Consider the following 20,305-nt stretch of genomic DNA (forward strand, 5'->3'; position numbering starts at 1 on the left):
TTGTAGAGACAGATAAGAAAATGACAGTTCCCCTAAGAAGAAGTATTAAACGCAGTTAAATTACTAACTTTTCAGATAACTGAGAGCAGGTTGGGGTTGAGGAGGATGGAGAGCTGACTGAGTGTGTCCCCAAAGAGGCAGTCCAGGTCACATTTGTTTCTTTTTCTTCAACTGCCTGATGATAGGAATGTGGATGTGGAAATAGGAAGGGATGAAGGGAGGGAGCCAGGAGTAAGTTTTATGAATTCTAACAACAACATTATCAGCTTATTGTACCACAGGTTTTCAAAATTCCAGTTGCTGGTTAGCTTGACACCCTTGCTGTTCAGTTCATTCATTTTTTTTTTTTTAAACATCTTTATCGGAGTAAAATTGCTTTACAGTGTTGTGTTAGTTTCTGCTGTATAACAAAGTGAATCAGCTGTATGTATACATATATCCCCATATCCCCTCCCTCTTGCATCTCCCTCCCTCCCACCCTCCCTATCCCACCCCTCTAGGTGGTCACAGAGCACCAAGCTGATCTCCCTGTGCTATGTGGCTGCTTCCCACTAGCTAGCTATTTTACATTTGGGAGTGTATATGTCATTGCTACTCTCTCACTTCATCCCAGCTTACCCTTCCCCCTCCCTATGTCCTCAATTCATTCTTGACATTCGAAACAGCATGAGCAATGGCTACATGTACCAACCATTATCCTAGTTAGGTGGTCAAAGTCAGTTTAATGCTGGCTTTATTTTCTGTACTGATATTGAACAAAATGTTTCTCTTGAAAGGTCTTAGACCTCTATCCTCCCAGCTCCTGATCACAGCAATAACCAACCTCCAGAAGTCATTAGTGAAGACTAGAATAATATCCTATAAAAAGTCATCTATGAAGAAATTGGCATAGTGTATCTCTGATTTGTGTCCTTATGAAAATAATGGTTTGCAAAATAAAACATTTCTCTGTCTCAATCTCTTTTTTTAACCAGATCTTTACAAGTTACATGGGGACTGATTTTTTTTCCTAACAAAGGTTGAATAACACTCAAAGGCTTTAGTAGCCAAAGTCCATCTTTAGAAATAGCTTTCTTCTATAATGTACTGCCAATTTCTTATGTGTGTGTATTTTGACCTTCCTGATGCCTCTGCTATGGGCTGCCTGTTGATTGGTACATGTTACTGCTTTGCTTATAAGAGTTGGGCAATAGTTCAGTGATCCAGTCCAAATCTGGGCCATAGATAGAAAGGGCTCATCTTCTATTTAAGAAATGTGGCAAACTGCTTTAAATGAATTTGGTTCAGACAAGGTCATTGGAACTGTTCATCTAATCCTGTGTGCTGTATGTAATGGACACTTCTGCTGAGCTCCAAAGCTGCAAGGTAAATAGATAAGAAAGCCAGTAACTTGCCGCCCCTGTTAGAGCTTTCCCTGAGTCTGTCATCAGATTTACATTCTTAGTCATATGGAGCCCCTTTTGGCCATTTAAAAGTATTTGTTCACTGGTTCTCCTGATGTCTTTAAAGATAGACATCAGAGAATGTCCTGGGAATAATAACAATGAATTCTTACATTATTTTCTGGTCTTTTTTCTAACTTTAAAAAAAAATTGGATATTGAATTTAAATGCATATTCATAACAGGTTTATGAAATATTCAGCTAAATTTCTTGGACGTGAAAGAATTAATTGTTAGAATGTTTTACTGTAGCTAATCATTATGTTAAAACCATAGTAGATTCAAGTATATTTTTGCTCAATTCTATTCGAGTAATTAATATACACTTGGCAAATTGAATCAATACATAAGCACTATATACACTGTTTTGAATTTAGTAACTTACAGACTTTCTGTGTTGCCTTATCCTCTTCTAACCATAAAATGTATTTTACTCAACTGTGTTGTGATTCTGTACAATTTTGGGAGTCAGCATGTTATAGGATTTTGTAGTCATATAGAGCAAAACAAGACTAGAGAAGTATTGAATTCACCCTCCTGACTGGAGGCAGAGCTGTATTTATTCCATCCGAAATAGATGAGGATCTTTCCTACTTTTAAATAACCGTGAAGATAGAAATTTCATAACAGCTCTTAGCAATCTATTTGATTATTTACCACTTGTACATTTAAGATGTTCATCCTTAAGTCTTAACTTAAATTCTTCATCGCACAGTTTAATATCATTTCACCCTAGGACAAAAATACCTATCATTATTCTCTTTATAACAACTCCTCTTATAGTCAGAAATCTATGAAGATACACCTCAGCACTTTCTTTCTTAAGCGAAATTATTCCAGTTTTTTAAACATTTACTTTTATCTCTATAGCTCTTTCTGTACAAGAGTGGCAAAGGGGACTATTTTAAAAAGTTGTGTCATACATGATGCCCCTGAGTAAGGCACTGCATATTTTAATTTCACTGTGCCGATGTGGAAATAGCCACAGCTTTTTCATTATATGCTGATGGACAGAGCATTTGTGTTCATTTAACCTTGAGGTTGAAACTTGTTCCCAAAAAAGTAACTGACTCATAGCATTGGCTAGACCCAGGAATAAAGAGCATCAGTTTTCTTAATCTTAAAGGCTCACTTTGCCCCCCACTCTAAAATGCACTAAAATTAACTTTTCCTTGCCCTCTCTCTGGTGCTATTTGTTTACTGATTTAACAACTTTTTTCTATCATCTTTGTCTCCTAAAATAGATGGACAGCATTTATTCAACAAACATTGGAGTGTCATGCTGTGTTTAGGACACTGTTCTAGGCTTGGGAGATTCTAGTGTGAACTGTTAGCAAAGGCTCAGGGACAGAGGTGTCCTGAGCGTGTTCAGGGAGAGCAAATAGCCTGTTACAGTACGTAAGGAAGCAGTGGTGGAGAAAAAACAAGAGAGGTGGATTGGGGCCAGATCGTGAAAGATCTTGGATTGCTTTTAAGCAAATAGTTGGTGGTGACAAGGACAAAAGTAACGTTTTCCAATCTGTATTATGGAAAGCTTTTATCAAGTCTTTAAAACACAGGCTGTGCCCACATTGTGCTCTTGGTTTAGTATCTAACAGACCATTGGGTGAAAGTACCTGCTTAATTTTTATCTTTTGATATAAATTTTGTGTTATAATTTTTCCCTTTGTATTAAAAAAAATTCAAGGGAACCATTTGAGTAAAGACAGCCTTCTGTTCACACTGATCTGGATGTTTCTTCCTCCTGCTGTGCCCATATTTATTCCAAAGCCCTCTGTACCACTAACATGTTACTTTCTGTGTTTATATACCAAGGAGTCTTGGGATGAGTTTGTCCTATAATAGGCACAACTTTTTTTTGTACCAAATGTCATTAATAGTAAGCTGTGAGCAGCATTATGACCAAGTGTTTCTACCTGATTGGACCACATGATAACAATACCAGAACTTTTCAGCATCCCCTAAAAGATATTAATGTACTATAATAAAAGGTCTTGTACACCAATCCATTTGGAACATGTAAAGCTATAACTTTAGGAATTTGAAAGGAAGGAAGGTTGTTCGGAATAAGATTGTAGAGAGCTCCTGAATGTCATCCTGCCATCGAATTAAGTCTGTTTTAGGAGCTGTAAGAAATCATCCTAAATATATTAAACAAATTCAGTTCCTGATACTAACTACCTCCCACCCTACCCTGCCACCCCTCCCAGCCTTACTGCTTTTACTTCATTCTTATTTCTCAGGCTTTATACCTGTAAGAATCAGGAAGACTCAAGAGGATTTGTATGGGATGGGGTAGAGTGTCAAGTTGTATCTCAGCAATGTCTCAGGCTCGAAACAATCCTATACCTAATTGCTGAACTTCAGTTTTTGAATTCTCTCTTTTTATTGATCATGATTTCTTCATCTTGGTTTTTGAAGACAGACGTCATTCTGTGTTATCATAGCATATTAAGGAAAGGTAAGGCATCATTGTGATTTCCCTACTGTTCTTCTCAAGATGGTCTTGAAAAGCAGACCCCAAGATATAAATGACCATTTATGGCATTTATAGTCAGTCTCCTTAAGGCTGACCAAAGGAATGAAGACACTTCAAGAGACTTGCAGGAGACCCCAAAGTACCTAAAGGGAAATTGAGCATGTTTTGTATGCACATCTGAATAAGCCTTCCATCTGACTTTAACTTATAAATCTTTTGCCAGGTAGAAAATAGAGAATTAAAAACCTCCAAATTCAGGGTGCATGAAATGTCATTATATCTAGCATAAAATTCCTTGAATCTGTCAGATAAAGGAAATCATGCATCCAGAGTGAAGATGGAATATCAATTGACAGGAACCTATGAAACTAGCACATATTCTGAGACATATGAATCTAAAAACCCAATAGGGCCTCATCCTTTGAAAACATTGGAAGCCAGAAAGGTATTAGGAAAATCAGTAAGGTAAAAATCTTCATCCTACTATTTGGAATGACTCCCACATAAGAATTAATTAACACAATACTTCTAGAACATTAAAAGGATTTTAAAATGTTATCTCTACTCATAGAAAACAAAGATATAAACCCACCTAACTGCTAGAGAAAGTAGTTGAAAAAAAAAAATTGGATGGATTAAAGGCATTTCTAAGAGGTCTTTTCTGTCCTGTTGTCACATCATTTACCCTCTTCAGATAGAAGGATAAGTGTTGAACTTCAGTTCATCTGAATTCCTCAGCTCTGTCATCAATGCTGTGACACATTCTAATTTTCTGATTCATTTGTGATGAGTAAGCTCTCCCTTTTCTATTCACAATGCTGAAAGTAACCAGTTGTTGTGAGTGAGTTATGATTACTTATTTTCCATTTTTTTATTGCACTATTATTTTCCCTTATCAGAGCTTCTCTCACTCTTTATCAGCCAGTGTGAATCCCACGTGCGGAAAAGCTCTTGGACAGTACCATTGCCTAGGCTTGGAGTTAGTCAAGAGGAACGAGAGACTGACAGCCCAGACTCCTTTTTTAACCCAGCCAGGTACCTCAGCTGTCAAGTGTCTCAGCTTCTGCACCAAACAATGGGTACAATAGTAGCTTTCCCTTACCACCCTGAAATATCTAGACTGCAAATCAAGCCCAAACTGTCTCCTTCCAAAGGAGACACTTAAACTAGCCTACAAAATTCTTAATGAGGCCAGACTTCAAGGGCAAACATAAAGTGGGAAACACCTAGAAGTACTGGAACTTAAGGGTTATAAATATGCAGACCTCAGAATGGTACAGACTTATTCAGATCCCAGCAGCTGTCTGATTTAGGGTTAGTTTCCTAATTTCTCAAATCTCCCTTTTTCCTCTGGTAAAGTGGAAGTAATAGTATTTACTCTTGTAGTCAGGATTAAATGATATACTGTTAATGCTGCTTTTCAAACTCTTCCAGGGAGGTGATCATCAAGCTAAGGTGAGCATCCAATATTCAGGGTGCCTGGACATCACCTGAAACAGTCTGCTGCAAATGAGGCTTTTCAGTGAGGTCTCAGGTTTCACCCTAAAAAATACGTGCACATTTTGCATTCTACCCCTCAATTTATCCTTGTTTGTTTCACTAAACTGGAAGTTCCATGAGGACGAGAACAGGATCTGTTCTTTTTTTCTATAACGTCCAAGAAATAGTTATTGGATAAATGAGTACATATACAAATAAGAGTTTAAATTACTTGGTCACAAAGACAACTGACCCTCTAAAGAGACAGCCATGTCTTTATTATTTATTTTGTGGCTTTGCACACTCTTGTCACACTGCTCCACCTCCCTGGGTATACCCATATTCAAATTTAAGAAACATTTACTTAAGATGCCTGGAATCACAGAAAGTACTCAGTGAATAGTAACTCATTATCATTTCTCTGTTCACTATTCCTCTACCTCATTGTTCCTAAGGCTCTATAGACTTTTTAATAAAGAAGTTATAAGGGACTAGGAAAGTCAGAGTCTGGAAGTCCTGTAAAGGAGTCTGTGTGTCTCTAGTGACACACACTCACCCATGCAGAGATCCATTTTCTATACATTTCGTTTACTCCTGGCTTTAACTCTATAGCAACTTGTTAAAACATCCTAGAGGTGATGAGTAGGGGGACTGAAAGAGCATTTTCTCCCCTCTCCTCTTAGACCAAGGGTTACTAACCTGGAATTCTTGGAAGACCTTCATGGAGTTTGGGAGATGCTTGAAACTTGGTGTTTTTGAAGAATTTCTGGGAAGAGAAATTCTCATAGGGATCTGTATCACCTCAAATGTTGGGAACCATTGCCGTAGAACTAAATGGAAATCAGAATGGACTAATCTTTAAGTTACAGTTAATAATACTTTCAGTTCCTTGGAGATTGATACTATATAATAATTTCTACTCAGAAATCACAAAACTAAAACAAGACTTCACTACAAATCACCCCTTCTCCCCCTCTCTACTCTTGCCTCCCCTACCAGGTTTTAAAGTCTTGATTCATTTTGGGCTTTATAGTTCTATATTCTTGGCTAGATATTTGTGCTTTGAACCCAGCATGCTTAATGAAAATGTTTTTAACCTTATGCAAAACTATTATAGATAATTCTTTGCATTTCAGATGAAAACAATTTATAGACATACAAGGTGAATATCACTTAGGCAGAAAGGGCACATATCAATAAAATAACAATTTGAACTGAACAAAAATAAACCCATGTAGATTAATACATATTTTCAAAATTGCGTAGCAGATTGTAATTTAATCAAGAAACGGGGCCTTTTGACATTTATGAATGTTTATAAATTGTATAAGAACTCTGAGATTAAATTTTTAGCCTTAGTATTAAATTTGGGATAGATAGTATTGTTTTTCATTAATACATAAAGACAACAATTATATCCAATAAAATCTTCAATTTAACTTGGCTTTAATTTGTCTTAGACTGCGACATACACACTGTGATTTTTCTCTCCATCTTGGATTCCTGTCATTGACAGCCTGTGTGTCATTTGACATCCAGGAAAGATAGCTTTTCATTCCAGACCTTGGATGTATTAATCAATCTGGATACAGTTTACATCGATCTCTTTTGATCACATCAAAAATTTAATTTTGACTGATTAACTTTTATGAATAAATACTCCTTTCCTAGAAAGGAAAGTTATGCTCTTAGATATAAGAGCATAAATACTAAGTATAGTTCAAAAAGAGCATAATTATTATTGAGACTTACTGGGTTTATAACATGCAACAGAAAAATAAGTGAGCATATTGCATAGATAACCACTAATCATATTTTTCTCCATTTTCTCAAGGGTTGGGAAAGAAAGAAAACTCAAAAAGGTTGGAGGAGGTAGGGAAAAAAGGGAGGAGAGAGGGAAGGAAGGAAGGAAGAAAAGAAGAAAGGAAGGAAGGGAAAAGCTTTTAAAAGATGCACCAGTGAAGTGGTCTAGGATCCTAGCTTGTGGAAGGGACTAGAATGTAGCAAAACTTAGAGCTTTAAAGTTGTTGAGGCTAGTTGATCTATATATATATGTACATATTTCAAGTTTGTGTGTACTTTCAATGAATCATACATAAGTTAATTATCTTGCTTAAAATTTTCATTAAGCTCATCAATTTTGTGAAACAATTTAAAAACATTGGAGACGGCCAGCCTCTCTTGTGTTGGCATACTTTATGGTCCAGGCTGCAGATTTTCATCTTAACTCTTCTTGTCCAAAGAGGGGAACAACATACTTCACTCCTGCATGTTCATGGAACAGGGTTTCACCTTGTCCATAAAAGGAAAAACTTTTTCTTTGGAGGAACCTCTATGATGGTGCATTTTCCCAGAAAACTTGCTGAGAAGTGAAGTCTCTAATTGCCAGTTTTCTACTTTAGCCTTATTCTATGCTTTAGTCAGGTCCTTGTACTTGATCTCTTTTAATACAGTTTGTTTTTCATATTTCTGAAGGCCATATGTGAAGTGGCTAAAATCATGGTGTCAGAGAGACAAGAATTCAATCAGTGTATGTTAAGTCCTTGACATATTTGAGTTGGGTCGGGTAGGGAGACCTGCTTTGTCTTCTCAGCATCCTTGTTTGGTTTATTAATTTCTCTTGGATCTTCTGTTACTTCAGTTTTATTCTTCTGTAAGAAAAGCTATCAAAACAGTGGCAAACAGGCCAGTCCCATAATCGCTTATTTGGCTTGTGTGTTGAAGATTACAAAGGAGAAGTATCAGACTTGAAATATAGAATGAGAAACTGTTAAGGTCAACTCCCCCCAAAACTGAAGTTTTCATTATTAGAAATGCATTTTGGGGGACAAATGCTTTCGTTTAAAATCATTTTGTCAGAGGGGACACTCTTAGGCTGGTGAGACAGGGTACACAAGGCAGTAGCAGTCCTCAGCTAAAAATTGACAATACATGGAGGCTTTGAATTTGCCCAGAGTATCTTCTGGGCATTAAACATACTAAATCTACCCTTAAAAGAAGCAAAGTTTATCAGTTTCACTCATCTTCGTCAAAATTAGCTAAGATCTGTCATGCACTACATAGTAAAACTTTTATCTATTCTCATCAGTACTGCCCAATAGATATTTATGCAGCGATAGAAACGTTCTATCTGTAAGGCAGCCACTAGCCACAGGTGGCTGTGGAGCGCTGGGAATGTGACTAGTAGACTGAGGAACTAAAATTTTAAATATTTTAAATTTAAATAGGTAGATGTGGCTAGTGGCTACTGTATTGAACAGCACAGCTCTAGGTAATGCTCATATGATTTTGATCAGAATGAAGCTGACAAAGAAAGGGGTTGGTATTCCTTCTGTATTGGTCAGATAGCAGCAGGTCACACCTTTGGAAATTTTACGAGGCTGAATCTCCTCTTTCTTGGGCTCCAGGTGACAAAATGGGTTCTTACTGCTCATGCTTTAGGAGCAATTAGTCCTGTCTAAACTTAGATTTGCTTTCCTTCTCTCCACAGTATCACTGGGTTTATTTTTAATTCCTTGTTTTGTCTTTGATTTTCAGTTCCTTGACCATCATTCTGTGGCCTGCCCCTTCTCTTTATGTAAGTAAAAGTGGTTTTTTTCTTTTTCAAAAAAGCACCAGATTTGGGAAATTTGGGTCTTTATTGGCATGTTCTCCAGTTGACATTGTTGTGGTTTCCAGTGCTTCTTCAGTGTGTATTATCTTCTTTTGTGTTTGGAGTCAATGCTGTTGGTGGTTGTAGTAGTTGCCATCATGAGGGGGCTGAAAAGACCAGCAGCCCAAGCCACTGGACTTATATGAAGACTTCCTTTGACTCAGCCACGGCTGCTGTTTGCAAAAGTCACTGCTCTTCTAAACTACAGCTTACATTCTTCAGTCAGATACCAGCCACAGTTGGGCTTTTGCTCCACTGTCAATCAATGGGCAATTATTTATTCTTCAGTTATACACCCATCCCTAGGCCCAATAGTTTTTAATTTCAACTTCTAGATCAGAGCTTTCATTTTTTGGACAAAATTTCTAGTATCCTTTTACAGGAGGTACAAGACTGAAGTACAAAACTTTAGTTATTTAGGCTAAAATTGTGTGTGAAATAGTAAAGTACAGAGGAAAAAAAAAAAGAAAGAGAGAGAGAAATCATATACCAGGAGGTTTATAGAAGGTACCATTATTTTTTTAGAAAAGATGGAAAGTCATTTCGGGAGAAAACAACAACAACAACTTGATTTCAGATGAAAAGAGAGAACATTTATAATTTAAAGCCCAAATCAGGCTGCACTGAGTTGGTTTGGATAAATTTCACCTTGAGCTGCTTGAAAGAGATTCTGGGGCCACGAGCCCAAATAATCAAAGTCACTACCTGAGACACCACCCAAGAGATGCTACAGGTAGTGGCAGTTACCTCACGTGATAAATATTATCAGCATCCTTCCAGCTGCTTCTCACTCTCTGGTGAACGCTGTCCCTTATTCACAGCATACTCTCTTCACTGACTCCTTCACACTCTGAGGTATTTCTTGTGTTGCAATCATTTGCACAGAAAGGAGGTTCCCATGGCTCTTTTGCTTGTGTGTGGCTTCCACTCACATTCCTAGAAGCTAGTTGCAAATATATGTAGGGGAGCAGAATCTTCCAAAGGATGCTAAGGCTAAAGTCTAAAGTGACATTTATTTGACAGAGAAAGGAGATTGATTAAAATCCCCAGAGACTGGTGCTGTGTGTAATGCATTTATACAGCAGGGGTGGGTCCTCTCTGCCCCTGACAAGTCTTGTTATTCCTCATTCTTGGTGTTGATAGAGTGGGTCTGTCAGTGCTTCAGAGGGTGTCAGCGTGCATGCATGTGGTTACCACTTTACGTCTCTGCATCCCGACTCCAGTTACCTAGCACTGCATATTTCTAGTCCTCTGACTGGCAAATCATTTTTGTTGCAGTTCTTTTGTGTAAAAACAGTTCACATAATAGCTCTGTGTTAGACAAGGCGTTAATCCTCACATCACCGGGGATGAATCAGCACCGTGCACTTCTGCCCGCACGGCTCAGCTATTATGACGTCAGCACTGGAGGGCAAGCCTCAGACATAAGCAGTGCAGCAGCCTGGAGACCTGGGTCACAGATTAGAAATCGAGGGGAGACCTTTGAGATAAAAAACGTAATTGAAAGGCTGTCTCTGGCTCATAGGAAAATGTGAAGCTGATTCTATGCTATATCAACCATCAATCTCACAGCTTCTAGAGAGATCCCAATTTTTAACCAGAGAGGAGGCTGAGCAAATGACCTGAATGGGCTAATAGCCCATCCACATATCCACTAACCTTTTCCCACCCCCCAGGCCAGGTTTCCTGCTTGCTTAGATTGTTCCAAATCCTGAGACTGCTTTTATTTCAAAGGTGACAGGGCCTATGACAGTCCTGCTGTCCTCAAGTGCCCCACAGACATAGCTGATGGCTCCAGAGGTGGTGCCCCAGGTGCCCATCAAAGGGAGAAGAAAAGTTCCTTGGGGACAGATCAAAACATTATCTCTCCAGTGCTTCTAGTTCCTAGTGCCTCTAGCTCCTAGTGCCTCTTTAATGGCCTCCTCCAGACAGTTGCAGCATTCTGCCTGTTCAACCTTTTTCTCCTCGGCACTGCATTTAGTCCAAAGTCCCAGTCTGGATTTGACACAGATTTCAATAGGAGCTGAATAGCTTCCAGATGTTCCCCCAAAAGTGTTTCATCCCATTAATCTTTAGCAGAGCAAAGAGGAGCCCTCTATAACCTGCCATGCTGCCTTGAAGCAGATAGCAGACTCTCCCTATTTGAGAAACTAGGTTCTTAAAAGGTAGACCTCTCTACAGTTCGCACTAAGGTTCATTCTCAGAACAACACCTTTCCATATTGAAAACTAAATGTTGAAAAGGCTGAAAATTAACTGCCTACATTCTCTGTTAATAAGACATTCCTCCATCGCACCCTCTATCCCTCACTCTTCCTTTCACCCTGTGATAACCATCTAAAGTGCCTTACTGCTGGGGTCTTCTGCCTTCATTAGATTGCTAGTAGGCCCCTACCTGCTTCTAGAAGCTAATACTACTGCTTGGCTTAGGTTTTGATTGATTATCATGCACAGCTCTTCGTTCAGTTTTCAGTCAACAAACATTTATGGAAAGCTGGTCACTATGCTCAGTTCCTAAAGCTGCTATATAAATAAGAAATGCTCCCCATTGTTAAAAATCTCACAGTCCAGTAGGGGAGATATATAGTAAATAAAGGCCATGCCATGTGATAGGCACTGGAATGGAGGTATATACAAGATGTAGCGAGGGGAACAAGAAAGGAGCACCCGCCCGTATGTTGGAGGTGCCCAAGCTGGACCTGAAAGTCTAAAGCGTGAATTGTAGTTTACCAGGTGGATGGGAGGAGGGGAAAGCAAAAGGGGATCATAATCAGAAAAAAAGCCGGAGGAAAGTCAGAAGGTCTCTGCGCAGCAGCCTCATCCCGAGTTCGTGGCTAGAGCTTGGTGATTGAAAGTGGGCAGGAGGCAGATCACGAGGGCCTTGTATGCCAAGCAAAGAAGTTTGGACTGGAAGCAGCAGGCTTGGGGACGCTTTGAAGGATTTTAAGTAGATTTATGTTTTAGAAGAAGAGCATTCTGGTGACTGAGAAAAGGGAGACCAGATCATAGATGAAAACCAAGGGCCTGAACTGTGCAGTGGGGCTGGGAGTGGAGGGGAGGGGCGATTCGGTAGTGCTGACATAGACATTGACGTTTGCCTAATGCCAGCCTGGCTTGGCCCCGTGCATAATCCTTGCCTTCTAGGAGAAAGGATGATGTGTTGTTTGGGGCCAAATTTCAGGCCAAAATAGACCTTTATGGGACCTTCACCAGAGACCTCAACTTGAGTCTGACCTACCGCTCTCCAGAGATGTGTGTCTCTCTCTCCCATAGTGGCCTTGGGGGAGTGGCAGGCAGAAAAGGAGAGGACATTGCCAGTGTCCCGCTTTTCTCTTCTTTCACCTGAAAATGAAACCATTTCTTAATAATATCCCCCTAAAGTCAATCATTGCCCCAGTTTCCTATCATTTTCCCACTGCTGCCCTTTTCTGAGGAGAAGTTCCAAGCCATTGAGCTGAATTGCAACTTATGCACAGCCGGGTATTGAAACAATGCAGTATATTTGTTCCTTCTTTCTGAATTAGAGTTCACCATAAGTGTGCTTTTCTCTTGTTCACTTTGGGCTGCCAGGACAATTTAAAGGAAATTTTCAACAGCTTATGTTGCATGTACCATGTTCTTTTTTGCAAATGAGAGGATGTCTGTGGGTGTGTTTAAGTCTTCTCTGTACTACTTTCTGGAGAAAGGTTTGAGGAGATGAACAAGATAAGGAGTAGAGACCTATTGAAAGCCCAGGTCCCTTCAGTGACCTGAGTGCAGAACGTAGGCTGGTGATCAGATGGTCAATTATGTGTTTGTCAAAACACAGTGGGCTGCGTTCCAGACTGCCAGCTTTGGAGGCCCGGCTTCTGCCAACCAAATGTCATCTGGGAACATGCAACACTGGGCACTGTGAAGGAGTTTGAAATAGACCATGCCACAGCCAACCTACTGCCAGTCTTATAGCACCAATATGGCATGCACAGCCGGGTCCCATGTTTCAGAGCTCAGGAATTCACTGTTCTAAATTCAAGAGGTCAGATGGGTTCATGTTTTCAAAGCCTATGTTCTCTGCTTTGAACATTGTGACTTGCTCCTCTGTGATTTCCAAGTGATTTTTTCCAGTCACATCGCTGTGGAAACCACTCTTTTTGTGATGGTTATGAGAGCCTTGTCAATGTCCCAGAGGAGAGAAAAAAAATAAACTTGCTCTGACAATGACTATGATTCCGACAGAGGGATTCCAACTCTTAGGAAATTACATTAAAGGTGCAGCGCTTTTAAAATATCAGGAACCACCTTGGCAACTTATAAAAAGCAGAAGGGCTTTGCCTATTTTATAAAGTGATTTGCATATACCTGCATAAATAATGTCCCCACCTGTACTTTTATGCATTTAGGTTGAATAAATTAAATTCAGTGATCTTTAAAATATTCACTGTCTTTCATTGCTCAGATACCATTTTCAGGACCCTTCCTCCTCATTTTTTTTCCTGTAGTAGTAGTGGCTATTTTTTTCAATCTTTTGACTAATTCAGAGAATCAAAACACTTCTGCAGACCAGCCTACCACAGCCAGGAGCATTACCTCCCTCTGCTTGCACTTCTCTTAGCCTTTCTACCTATTAGGCCATGCTTTCCATATGCTTTTCATAAAGGAAGTGGGGAGAGTATATTACTAAAAGGAAAACACACTGATAACACATCTCAGGGACACACTCATATTAACCTTTCTTTCTTAGGCCACTGCCACCACTAACCCTAACCCTAACCCTAACCCTTCAGGAGCCATCCAGCCACTAAGCCATATCAATTGTAACTTGGGCCTTCAAATCAAAGCCTGGTTAGTAGGCCAGCCTTAAACACAATCATCCCATAAGCTATAAGTACTTATTATATACAAGGAATCATATTTAGTGGAGAGTTAAAACATAAACTGGGACATTGCCCTTGCTTGCTCTTAAGAAACTTAAAATTGAGTAAGGAAAGAAGTCGTACTATTGAGTGTTCATATGCGTAGCAAATGATAAATAACAATTCCAAAAGGAATGAAACATTCCAATAAGTACTATAGGATTTCATTCGTGAAAGAGAGCCTTGAGGGCTGGAAAACTTCATGTAAAATGCAATTTAGCTGGGTCTTGAAAAATGGCTAGAATGTAAACAAGATGAAGAATAAAGGAATGGTATTCCAAGAAAAAGCATAAACCTAAGTGTGGGAATCTTTAGAGGGGTACAATAAATAGCACTGTTTTTCCCCACTCAAATTCTAAATCCATTGGAAAATAAGACAAAAGAACTGATGGCTGAGGAACCAAAATTTTTGCCAGAGTCTGGGTGGACAGATGTAACTTAGTATGAGAGGTAAAAAGAGCTCACTGACTCCCATTCTCCCAGGGGAAAATTTGGGTCTGCATAAGAACAACACTTTTCCAGGTCACTAACTCCCACTAGTCTAAGTAGTCAAGGAAGAAGAAAGTCTAAATTCCCGTACTTATAAACTTTGATAGATCAGTTCCACCTAACTGAGAAACATGGACCACGGACTGTCTTACCAACATGATGACTTTCCTCCATGGAGAAGTATAAGGAATGAGGCCAGAGGCAAGATATGTTTAGAAAGCTTCCCTATGGAAACTGGGAGTGGGGAAGAGGCATTCCTATAAACCCTAAGATCCACAGGCTGGAAAACAAGAAGAGGAAATATTGAGTAAGATGAAAATGTGAACCAGAGCCAAGAGGCCAAATAAGGCTCTCATCTGCCTAAGGGGACATACCTGAGGTTGAAACCAGTAGTCATAGAATTATTGGAGACCTAAACTAAGGGATCCTTTTCAGACTCTCAAAGTTACCAGAATCAGAATCCCAGGAACAAGCAAGAAATGAAGATAATGGACTAAAACCTAGTTGGGAAAAAAAAATACAAAAACTCTTATCTTTTGTTAAACTAGTAATAATAATAAGAAATAACATTTGTTGAGTGCTTGCCTTTCTTTAGGTACTGGACAAAATACTATTAATGGTTATATGATTTAACCTTTTAAACTACTCTTATTAAATAGATGATGTTATAATCCTAATTTTGAGGATAAAATGGAGATTTTGTATGTTTGAGTAATTTTTCCAAGAATGCCTAGGAAGTGATAGAGATAGAACTTGAATCCAAGACTATCTGTCTTAAAAGCCTTGGCTGAATTTCATTAAACACAAAGTAAATGTCTACTAAGTGCTGAAAGTATAATAATGAGCAAAACAGACATGGTCTCTGCCCTACTGGAGTTTATAATTTGGGGGATGAAAGACGGATATTAACCAAACTGTCACATGAAAGAACTTATAACTTCAAACTGTGCTTTCTGTTATGACATTAAAATGCCAGGTTTTCTAAGAACAAATATAGGAGGGGAATACTTAATAATAATAATAGTAAATATAGGAGGGGAATATTTCATAAGTGAGTCTGGAAGTACAGTACAAGCTTCCCTGAGGAAGTGACATTGAGCTGACATCTGAAGATGTAAAATAAGAAGTGAGATTAGGTGGTGGAAGAGGTTTCCAGGCTGAGGGAACAGCATGAATGAAGGCCCTGAATGTAGCAGAATAGAAAGAATGAGGTGAAAAGCAGCCAGGTTGAGGCTGAAGAGATAATACAGGGCCTGATAATATCAGGATCTTTGTCGGCCATATTAAGGACTTGCCTCAGGGCAATAGGAAAGCAAATTTAAGAATGCAAGTGGCATGATCAACTTTTTATTCTAAAAAGATCATGCTACTCTTGTACATTTATCCCAAACAAGCAGAAACATATCCACACAAAAATCAAAATTTATGGCAGCTTTATTCATAATAGCCCAAAACTGGAAACAACCCAAATGTCCTTCAATGAGTGAACGGTTAAACTGTAGTACAACCATACCATGGAACTGCTCAGCACTCAAAAGTAATGAACTCTTGGTATGTACAACAACTTGGATTAACAGCAAAGGTGTTACACTGAGTGAAAAAGCCAATTTCATTTATATAGGATTCTTGAAATGAAAAAATTATAAAGATGGAGAACAGATTAGTGGTTATCAGAGATTGGGGAGTGGGGGAGAGATGGAGCTGACTGTGGCTGTAAAAGTGTAGGCCAGAATATTCTTATATGTAACTGTATTTGGACTGTGGTGGTGACCATGCAAATCTATACATAAGGATACAATAGCATAGAACTACATACACACACGTACATGAGTGCATGCAAAATGAGTGAAATCTGAATAAGGTGGATGGATTGTACCAATGTCAATTGCCTGACTGTGATATTGTACCATAGTTAAACAAGATATTATATTGGGCCAATATATCAATAATAGAGGGGTAGAGGGTATACCAGATCTTTCTGTATTATCTCTTACAATTGCATGATAAACTATGATAATTTTGAGATTAAAAGTTAAAGATAAAGATCAAGCTAGTTTCATTATGGTAAATGGTCTAGAAGGAGCAAAAGTAAGGAGGCTGCTGTAATAGAACAGACAAGAGATAGACTAGGGTAGTGACAAAGGGAATAGAAGAATAATAAATGGAATCAAGAGATAATTCAGAAGCAAAATATACAGGATTTTCTTATGGATTGGATGTGGGAGATGAAGGAGAAAGAAGTGGCAACTATGACTACTGGTTTTATGCTTGTAAAACAATATGGAGGATGGTGCCACTCAGGGTTATATGAAACACGAGAGGAGAACTGGGGTGGAGAAAAGATCATAAGATCTGTTTTTAAAATGTCTAGTGTCAGATGCTTTTGATAGAGATAAGTGATCATATTGAGTAGGCAGAGGAATATATACAACTGGAATTCAGAAGTAAAGCAAAGGCGAATGAAGCTGTTGGCATGGATGATAATTGCCTAGGGGCAAGGTTAGATTGAGAAGAAGGCCCCAACTGGGACTTGAAGAACTCTTAATATTTAATCAGCTGGTAGAGAAAAATGAGGCTGTGAATATCCTCAGAAGGAACGGCTAAGAGGTAGTAGGAAAATAAGAAAACATTGGCACAGAAGCCAAGAGAAGAAGGTGTTTCAAAAAGAGTGGTCAGTAGCGACCACTGAGAAGTCAAGTGAGTTAGGGACTGAAAAATATATCACTTAATATATTAATCTGGAATTATTGTTGACCTTAGCAAAAGGTGGCTTGTTGAAGAGGTAGAAGCAGTAATTTATTCGTCATAGGATGAGGAAAGCGTAAGAAGTGAAGAAACAAAGGCAGCAAATATGTATCAGTCTTAGAAGTTTTACTGTAAAGGAAAAGAAAATGAGCTAGTATAATATCTTTGGAATGGGGGAGTGAGGTCAAAAATTTGGGGGAAAAAATGGAGATACTGGCATCTTCATATGCTTAGGAGAATACAGTAGAGAGGAGAGATTCAGTGTATAGGAGAGACAAGAGGATAGGATGATTGGTAGTGGAAGACTCCTGATAAGGACAGAGACATGGAATCCTGAGCACAAGTGGAAGGAGAGAAGTAGGGACATCTCTTCCATAGTTACAAGAAAAAAGAAGGAACGGTAGGGATAGATGCGAGCCATGCGTACGTTTGGTACTGAGAAGTTGAGAGGTTTCCCAAGTGATGGCTCCTAGGGAGCAAGGTCCTGCTAAGAATAAGTGAGGAGGAGATTTGAGGAAAGTAGAGGTTTAAAGTAGTTCTTGGGACAAATGGGCAGTAGGTTAGCCAGAAAAACAGCAGTATTCTCCTTGGCAGTGTGGAAGGTCTAGGTGAGCCTGGTGGGTTAATGTGGTACCTGTCTGTCTTGTGTGATTTTCTCCAGCAGTTCAGTGATGAAGCAGTTCAGTGATGAAGGTGGAAGCTCAGAGGAGATGTGCACTTGAGTTCAAATTAGGATGGAGCTTTACCTAATGTACATGAAAAGATATTAGAGTTTTTAGCTTCGTTTTGGTTCTATTAGAGGCCAGAATGAAAAGGCAGTGAAAGGGCTCCGTTCAGTTCTCTAAGCATCTGGTGAGTACCTACATTGCACCAGGCACTATGTTTGGTACAGAAAAAGCAGTCTGGTGAAGTTTAAAGGCTGCCATCTAGTCCACAAGGCCAGGAACAGGTGATTAGATAACCTTTACCAAAAGACACAGAAACCCATGTCATTACTTTTCTTTCTTCTGCCCGTTCCTTCCTCCCATCCTGGCGTTATCCAATTATTTTCTTGCCTTCTCACAAAATGTCTACGTCTGCCTTATTGCCAAGCCTCTAATATGCATCATACAAATACGAGTGACAATTCTGATTTCTCCCATCATCATTTTGCTAAAATACGGTCATTTAGGAGCAATTAGATCATCTACTTGAAGTGTGGTATTGGTACCGTGTGAATTTTCTCTAAATTTTAAAAGCTTCCCTCTAACTATACAGAAAGGCGATTTATTTAAAAGAGGGATGGAGAGAAGAAGAGTGGGTAGATGAGAGAGAAGAAAAAAATAAGAAAAAGAAAGCTAATTATCTATAGAAGACCTTATATAGCAGCTCACCCTTGTCATTCAAGGGAACTCCCACTTGAAATGAGTAGATGAGCCTCCATTCCTAATGGTGGCCTACACCATCAGCTTCCAAAACAGCTTCCAGACCTGGAGACGTTCCAGAGTGCTATAGACTAACTAAATTCCAGTTTCTGGTAATGTAAGACAAGATATGAAGAAGACCTGAAGAATATGGAAATTCCTAATTCCAGTAGCAGTAGGATTCCTCACTCAGATTATTCTAAGCATTATAAAGCGGTGGCTTACAAAGAGGTGGTGGTAATGACAGCTCTCCTTTATTTGAACACATTCCATTCTGCTAGATTCCCTTTAGGAAATGACATTAGGACCATTTGACTCAAACCTAAATTGCAGATACATCTGGGGTAAAATTTGGCAGCGGCTGAGCAAAGCAGCTGTATTTTTTTAATATTTACTTCTTTCATGATTCTATAATTCACACTTATTGTAAAATATTAAGAAGGTATAGAGTATGGAGAAAACATCCACAATCCCACTAAACAGAAAAAAGCTATTATGAACAATTTTTTAGATCACCTTCTAGTCTTTTCTCTGAATTTTAACATAGTTGGGCATACACTGTACATATAGGGTTGTATCCTATTTTTGTTACTAACAAGTGCTTCTCAGTGTAATTACATACTTTTTGTAAATGCCACCATAATGTCTGAATAATTTTCTATCATATAAAATCCCCAGAATTTTCCTAACTATGCTCTAGGTATAGATATTTGGGTTATTTCCAGTATTTGAGCTTTTATACTTTAAAGTCTTTTAAGGTGAGAACTATGTGTCACCTGAATTGTCAAACTTGGAGGAAACTTGAGGCAGGCAATGATGCCACCCATTCAAGAGAATGGTCACCCTATTAAGAGAGTTACTAACTGCTAAGACTATGAAACTCATATTTGAATTTTTAAGTAGTTGTTGCGGAGTTTAAGCTTTTTTCCCCTAAGGTTAAAATTCTAATTTTTACTTCTAAAGTGTACATTTAGTTTGGTTTGCATTTGTTACAATGATGATATAAAAGAAAAAAAATCCATTCAAAAATCTCACTGCCCAGAGATAACCACTGGTAACACTTTGGGGAATATATTTCCAAACATATCTATTTATCTGTCTCTTTTTCTTTCTCTTTGTCTTTCTCTTTTCAAAATGAAAGGAAAATCTACTGGCTGTTTTGTAACCTTGTTTTTTTATTCAACATTGTAATAAGCATTTTCCATGTTAATAAATATAGATCTACATTATCTTTTTGACAGCCACATTGTACTCCAGTGGAGGGTAATTTATTGAATTAGTCACTTATTGATGGACATTTAGGATATTTGGAAATTTTTTCTAACCAAACAATGCTACAGTAATCATCTCTATACATGTGTGCTTTTTTTTTTTTAATTCACTTGCCTGATTATTTCCTTAGGATAAATTTCTAGTAGTGGAACTGCCAAAGTAAAGTTTATCTACTGCTAAACTGTCCTGCAACAAAACTGTATCAATATATACCCCCGCCAGCAAAGAAAGAGGCTGCCCATTTCTCTGCATCTTCACTAATTCTGTAATTGTCAATTGAACTTTTTGCCATATAAGTGAAGACTTTCGTACTGAGGGTATGAGATGCTTTTTCCAAGCATACAATCAAGTCTGAAAACTTAAAGAAAAATGTATTAAATTTTATTACATGAAAATAAAAATCACTATGGTAGAAAGTATTTTTAAAAAACTGGGGAAAATATTGTGACATATG

The 20,305-nt window shown here is 38.5% G+C and overlaps 1 protein-coding gene across 4 annotated transcripts in view; it reads left to right on the plus strand.

Annotated features, from left to right (window-relative positions):
• ZBTB20 (zinc finger and BTB domain containing 20) overlaps nt 1-20,305 on the plus strand; it is an 837,083-nt gene that overhangs the window by 637,578 nt on the left and 179,200 nt on the right. For all 4 annotated transcript variants that reach the window (XM_019922546.3, XM_073804216.1, XM_073804214.1 and 1 more), the window contains one exon: nt 8,937-8,976. The gene's annotated coding sequence lies outside the window, so the exon portion shown is untranslated. The remainder of the gene's footprint in view (nt 1-8,936; nt 8,977-20,305) is intronic.

This window comes from Tursiops truncatus, chromosome 4 (genome assembly GCF_011762595.2).
Source record: "Tursiops truncatus isolate mTurTru1 chromosome 4, mTurTru1.mat.Y, whole genome shotgun sequence".
NCBI lineage: Eukaryota > Metazoa > Chordata > Mammalia > Artiodactyla > Delphinidae > Tursiops > Tursiops truncatus.